At 44.5% G+C, this 7,500-nt stretch overlaps 1 protein-coding gene across 8 annotated transcripts in view; it reads left to right on the plus strand.

The window, feature by feature from the left end:
• LOC123520628 (Kv channel-interacting protein 4-like) overlaps positions 1 to 7,500 on the plus strand; it is a 417,208-nt gene that overhangs the window by 302,249 nt on the left and 107,459 nt on the right. For 2 of the 8 annotated variants that reach the window (XM_045283097.1, XM_045283098.1), the window contains exon 1: positions 4,562 to 4,589. The exons of the other annotated variants lie outside the window; for them this stretch is intronic. The gene's annotated coding sequence lies outside the window, so the exon portion shown is untranslated. Of the gene's footprint in view, positions 1 to 4,561; positions 4,590 to 7,500 lie in introns of those variants that run through there. 8 annotated transcript variants of the gene reach the window in all.

A 7,500-nucleotide genomic window follows, 5' to 3' on the forward strand; every position in this document is an offset into this window, starting at 1 on the left:
GAGGGTTTTGAGGCTACAAAGTCAACTGTGTCTCTTCAGATGGTCGAGTTGAAGTGCTGCATATGGCATTGATAAATAGTCTGTATCAAGTATTTGGCCCCACTATACAACCGCAGGTCAGTGTGGTTGAGCTACCTATAGGTGTAGCGTCCCCAGCCATCACCAATACCTTCCCTACAATGCCCTGCAGTGTCCAGAGCCTACCAGCGCACACATGCCTGGTAAATATAGGCCATAACGCTCCAGGTGGCTGTCCTTTATGGAGCAGATTGCCTCATATTACTCCATACAAGTGCCGCGTGATGTGCTTATCTTTACTTTACGAAGGATAACACTGCATCATTTTGTGCAGGTCAAGTCTTATGATGCTTCTCGTAGTGATTTACTTGCATTCCACCGTGCAATATTCTTGACTAATACCACGCCGTTACGACTCTTCGCTATCTCTTTCAAATACGAATTCTAAAAACGCTTATAAATTATCCCTTATAAAAGACACAAGGCCAAAGATTATAAAACTACGCCTTGTCTCATTCATACCTAAAGTTATATTAAAAAACATATAAAAGAACTAAGTAAATGTTCTCCTTACCACCAATGTCAAGGGAAGTGGAAGAAAAGGCCTGATCAGAGGAAATGATAACATCGTAATGATTTACTTGCTTTCCAGTGTATAATATTCTTAACTAATGTCACACCTTTAAGATCCTTCTGTATCTCTATCAAATACAAAATCCTTAAAATCGCTTAAAAAAGATCCCTTATAAAAGACATAAGGCAAAAGAGCATGAAAATTACGTCTTTCCTCTTTTATATCTAAAGTAATACTGAAAAAAAAACACATAATATAAATGTAACCAAGTGTTCTCCTTACCATCAGTGTCAAGGGAAATGGAAGAACAGGTCAGATCACACACAAGTTTGATCAATGTAGAAATGATAACAGAAGAAGGAGCTTGATTGAAACCCTGTACGCCACAAGTCTCTAAGTAAACACTACCTCCACCACAGCCATGAAGAATCAAACACGCAAGGTCTGGTAACTCTATAGCGTTTATTATCGAGATTTGGTGATTAATTGCACTCTGATCTCTCTCTCTCTCTCTCTCTCTCTCTCTCTCTCTCTCTCTCTCTCTCTCTCTCTCTCTCTCTCTCTCTCTAAAGCGATTCGATTCACAGAAAATGGGAATCATTTAACGATAATGGTTGCCAAATTTGTTTTGTGTGTGTGTGTGTGTGTGTGTGTGTGTGTGTGTGTGTGTGTGTGTGTGTGTGTGTGTGTGTGTGTGTGTGTGTGTGAGAGAGAGAGAGAGAGAGAGAGAGAGAGAGAGAGAGAGAGAGAGAGAGAGAGAGAGAGAGAGAGAGAGAGAGAGAGAGAGAGAGAGAGAGAGAGAGAGAGAGAGAGAGAGAGAGAGAGAGAGAGAGAGAGAGAGAGAGAGAGAGAGAGAGAGAGAGAGAGAGAGAGAGAGAGAGAGAAATGAGAGAGAGAGACACACACACACACACACACACACACACACACACACACACACACACACACACACACACACACAGACGGCCCGGTACCTCAGTGGTTAGAGCGCTGGCTTCACAAGCCAGAGGACCGGGGTTCGATTCCCCGGCCAGGTGGAGATATTTGGGTGTGTCTCCTTTCACGTGTAGCCCCTGTTCACCTAGCAGTGAGTACGGGATGTAAATCGAGGAGTTGTGACCTTGTTGTTCCAGTGTGTGGTGTGTGCCTGGTCTCATGCTTATCCGAAGATCGGAAATAATGAGCTCTGAGTTCGTTCCGTAGGGTAACGTCTGGCTGTCTCGTCAGAGACTGCAGCAGATCAAACAGTGAAACACACACACACACACACACACACACACACACAACACACAGATCTATATACCCAGACAGCCGGAGCATAAAATTACATGGTGTAGAGAGAGGTGGGGAGCCCAGACAGGAGAGGGAGACGATGGGAGGGAAGAGGCGAAGGAGGGTGACGGGAGAGAAAAGGGAAAGAAGGTCATGGGTACGATAGAAAGGGGAAAACGAAGAGGAAAGACGAGAGAGAGAGAAAAAGAAGAAAAGAGGAGAGTAGGAGGACTTGAAGAGGCAGAGGGAAATATGTAAAGTATCATCATCAGTAGTAAACTTGATATTCTCGCAAACTCGGGGAACGTATGAATATGTGAGAGGAAAGCTTGCACGTGGAGACAGCGAAGGTTGACTGAACGGTGAGACAACGTAAAGAAAAACGGCGTATGTATTATAATGAATTGATAGATAATACGAAAAACATTAGTTAACCTCTTCAGTATCATGACACGTTTTCATATTTATTCTGGTTACTATTTGGTGATTTTATACAGATTAAAAACCCTATGTGGGGAATTAAAATAGTGAAGACTGTGGTTATTATTCTTCTCACCTCCATAGACCCTTGTTAATGTCAATAAAATCGTCTAATCATACCCAAAACTCATGAAAAAAAATACGTCCCAGTACTAATGAGGTTAAGGAATTACAAAATGAAGTCACAGGATAAATGAGTTCATAATGGCATCTAGACAACCAGCCACTTCTAGCGTGTTCTGGCTAACCCTTTAGTTGTTAGTCTAGACCTTACCTATTTTCAAGACAGATGTATAGCCTATAATTAAGGTAGGATGATCTCATAGGAGCCCTTTCCTATTCATTTAATTTACCTATTGTTATTATTTTAGTTGAAACCATGAAAGCAATACATTCTTCATTCATTTTAGCAACTTTCAACAGCTTCTATCACTCATAAAGAGTCATTCAAGCATCACAAAGATAGTTAATGAAGTGGCGAACATGAGACACATCACACTCAGCACTCTTACGAAACATAAAATACCCAGAAAGTCATTGAAGTAGAGATGATCTTGGTCTGATAACACTCCCTCTCGTAAGAAGATGAGAGACTAAGTGCTAGAAATACAGATCAAGTGTTTGTTCATCACTCATAATGCCCAAGCACAACTAGGGGAAGAGAGAGAGAGAGAGAGAGAGAGAGAGAGAGAGAGAGAGAGAGAGAGAGAGAGAGAGAGAGAGAGAGAGAGATCACAGAACCACTCTCTTATACACCAACAAAGAACACAGTGGTAAGGGGACTATCGTGAAGGATGCAGTATTGCCAAACCCTCCACACACAACGTCCGCTTCAGCTCTCCAACGCTCACTGCCTTTAAAAGAGCTAATCCCTTACTGCCTTCTGGTCTCTGTCTGTTGATGCTTGAAGACAAAACCTCCCCAGACAGACGCGAGAAAGCTAGACGGGGACAGGAACACCAGGCACGCCATCTTCTCTGAGTCTTACATTGATGGGAGAGAAGTAAAAAGAAAGAAAGAGCAATAGAGGCAAAAATATCCAAGGGGCGTTGATGGAAAAGTCACTGCAATTAGCTGGAGAAGGACAAGGACACGACCAGTCACGCCACCCCCTTCTGAGTCCTACACTGATGAGAAAAAGAAAGAGAGAGAGAGAGAGAGAGAGTGAGTAACAGAGGCAAAAAATATTGAAGTGGCGGTGATGGAAAGGTCGTGCAGTGATGGTGGTGGTGGTGGTGGTGGTGGTGGTGGTGGTGGTGGTGCACGTGATTCCCAAAGCTTTGAGCAGCGAGAACACAGATCGCAGGAACGCACGCCTCATTAATCAGGTGTTTGTCATAAGGCTTCCTCAATACGTGCGCTGATTTCGTGGTTAGTTTTGTTTCCTTGTCCCAGAGAAGGGTGTTATGGTGATGATATTAATGATGATGGTGGTGATGATGACGGCTATGACGACAATAATAATAATGATAATAATGCAATAATAATGATAACAACAACAACAAACACACAAAGCAATGGCAGAAACCCTGTTGTGCAGCGGAAAAGAACACAGGAAGAGGAAGAGCAAGAGCGGGAGCGAGAGAGAGAGAGAGAGAGAGAGAGAGAGAGAGAGAGAGAGAGAGAGAGAGAGAGAGAGAGAGAGAGAGAGAGAGAGAGAGAGAGAGAGAGAGAGAGAGAGAGAGAGAGATCGTGGAGGAAGCAACCTGTTGTATGCACAAGCGCTCAAACACTCACTCACACTCACACTCACACACACACACACACACACACACACACACACACACACACACACACACACACTTGCTTGCCATTCACGTAGCAACGATTCCTGTGTGAAAGAAAAAAGAAAGAAAAAAGGAAGACAAGGAGGAGGAGGAGGAGGAGGAGGAGGAGGAGGAGGAGGAGGAGGAGGAGGAGGAGGAGGGGAAGGAGAAGGAAAAAGAGGAAGAATGACTGATGGCAAACGAGGGGGAAAGAATCAGAAAAAAAAGAACAAGAATAGGAACGAGAGGTCAAAAATGAACAAACCATATGAAGACCGAATAGAGAGGGCAATAGCATCACTAGGAGGAGGAGGAGGAGGAGGAGGAGGAGGAGGAGGAGGAGGAGGAGGAGTGCCGCGTCCGTGGCTCGCAGCGGCGGCAACCTGTTGTGGGTCCCGCCGCTGCTGGAGTATAAAAGGGCGGGCGCGAGGATGGGTGATCAATATTGTGTGTGACGCGGCCGCGGGCAGACACGGGCGGTGCGTGTAGGAAGGCTTCCCCCGCACACACACATATACACAAACACACCTACACACACACCTACTCACGCACACACACACAGGAGTAAAACACTGCAGCCCACACACACGCACATACACAAAACTCGACACGTTGCAGTCCTTCCACACAGTTATTAGCATGTACTCGTGTACAAATCACACCCATACGTAGACGAGTGCAATAATGTGTACATTCCACACGTGCCCGCAAACACGCACACTCACACACACACACACACACACACACACACACACACACACACACACACACACACACACACACACAGGCTGTAACAGTAAACATTAAACAGCCAATCGAGGAAGAAATTTCGAGACAGCTCAATGTTTTCCCTCGACCATTTTTGAGTAGTGGTGATAGTGGCGATGGTGATAGTGGTGGTGGTGGTGGTGGTAGTGCACGGTACCTGTGATTATCAATAGTGATGTTAGTGACCATTTTTTTTCACCATAGCAAACATTTTCCTTAGTGAATTTTTTGATATGAAATGCGAAACGACAGATTATCCTTTTTATTAAACATGAGTACAGCAGCGAGTGAGGACACCAGTGTAGTAGAAGGAGCACCAGCGGCAGGAGCACATCAGCCAGTCGAGCCACAGGTTGTAGTGACACTTTACTTTAAAAATTTGTGTACACCAAAAAATAAAGATGAAAAATAAAAAATAATAAAAAAAAGTGTAGCGCAACAGATGCCATTATTGATGCAAGAAAGTGGCCACATACAATATCATCATACGACGCAAAAAAAGAGACACTGCTCCGTATCGATAAAGGAAAAATGATAAATGAATAAATGCTGCAATGCAAAAAAAGACACATTTTAGTATATTAATGCTGTAACAAGTAAGAAAAGTTACATGAAATGCACCATAAAGAGATTAATCAATAAAAATGGAAAAAAATTACATGAAAGGCGCATTATCATTATCATTACAATTAGTTATTATCATTTGTAGTAGTAGTAGCAGTAGTAGTAGTAGTAGTAGTAGTAGTAGTAGTAGTAGTAGTAGTAGTAGTAGTAGTAGTAATAACAGCAGAAATAGCAGTAGTAGCAGCAGCAGCAGAAAAAAAACAATAGTAGTAGTAGTAGTAGTAGTAGTAGTAGTAGTAGTAGTAGTAGTAGTAGTAGTAGTAGTAGTAGTAGTAGTAGTAGTAGTAGTAGTAGTAGCAGTAACAGTAGTAGAAGTAGCAGTAGCACTTAAGTAGAAGCGATATTATTTATTACCATTATAATCGTCAACATCATAATTACCACAACGTCACAAAATCAAGAAAAGTGCAAAGAAAATCCTGACATGCAGTGGGGAATATGATGAAGGGGAGCCACACCTTAGCACCGGGGCAGGGAGGTCATGGGTGAGGAGAGCAGTGGAGAGGAGAGGAGAGGAGAGGTGCACAGAGGGTCATATGCAGAGAGAGAGAGAGAGAGAGAGTGTTGGCAGGTCCTTGTGGTAAAATTGAGAGGGATTTTGAAGGAGTGTTAAGAGATACTGAGAGGGATTCTGAGACGAGATAATGAGAGAATATTAAACAGAGTAAGGAGAGGAGCTAAGAACACTGAATCGATACTGAATTGTAGATCAGAAATAAATACCAAAGGAGCATTCACAAAACCATTCAAAACCACACAATATTAGAAGAGACGGAATAAAAGGGAAGGGAGAGAGAAGAAAAAGGTTAAAACATACCTGCTTATACCCCGCCACCTTAGCCTTCAATCCCTCCTTCTCCTATCCTCTACTACGTTGTGGATGAAGGAGAGAGGGATGGGAGGGCTGACTGCGATAAGCCCGGCCACTCCCCTCTTATCACTACAACAGGGAAGAGACTTGGCGGTAGTGGTGGTGGTGGTGGTGGTGGTGGTGTTGATGAAGTATGTTTGGGGGAGGGAAGGAGAACAAAGGGATGAGTAAGAGAAGGTGGTGGTGGTGGTGGTGGTGGTGGTAATGGTGGTGGTAATGGTGGTGGTGGTGGTGATGGAGGTGGTGCTGGTTGATAGAAAAATTTGATATTGAGGGATACGAATGGGATATAGAGAGAGAGAGAGAGAGAGAGAGAGAGAGAGAGAGAGAGAGAGAGAGAGAGAGAGAGAGAGAGAGAGAGAGAGAGAGAGAGAGAAATCAGGCAGACGCGTGTGTGCTATTATATTCGAAAGAGAAACAGAGGAAAGCTAGAATGAAAATGCAATGATAAAGGAGGAGGAGGAGGAGGAGGAGGAGGAGGAGGAGGAGGAGGAGGAGGAGGAGGAGGAGGAGGAGGAGGAGGAGGAGGAGGAGGAGGACGAGGAGTAGGAGAAGGAGGAGGAGGAAAAAGATTTGGTTTCTAATTGCAATATGAGAATGGTAATTAGAAAGCATGCAGCAGCAAGAGCAGGAGGAGGAGGAGGAGGAGGAGGAGGAGGAGGAGGAGGAGGAGGAGGAGGAGGAGGAGGAGGAGGAGGAGGAGGAAAAGGAGAAGTAGGAGGAAGGATAAGAGGAAAAACTGAGGTGGGCATCAGGTTGCAAGTATAACGCATCGAGAGAGAGAGAGAGAGAGAGAGAGAGAGAGAGAGAGAGAGAGAGAGAGAGAGAGAGAGAGAGAGAGAGAGAGAGAGAGAGAGAGAGAGAGAAAGAGTGTGTGTGTGTGTCACTCAGCTCTCCCCATAATGAAAGCTGAAGTCAGACCCACCACCTCACTTTACTCTCCCACTTTTCCCCTCCTTCCCCCTCCTTTTCCCCTCCCTCCCCTTCCCCTCTCCTTCCCCTACCGTCATTTATCTCGATCCCTTCCCTAAAGCTAACGTCCCATCTCTTCCCCTCCACTTCCCTTCCTTCCTCCCTTCTTTCCTTCCTTCCTTCCTTCCTTCCTTCCTTCCCATTCACTCCCCTTC

Source organism: Portunus trituberculatus, chromosome 47, assembly GCF_017591435.1.
Source record: "Portunus trituberculatus isolate SZX2019 chromosome 47, ASM1759143v1, whole genome shotgun sequence".
NCBI classification, from domain to species: Eukaryota; Metazoa; Arthropoda; class Malacostraca; order Decapoda; family Portunidae; genus Portunus; species Portunus trituberculatus.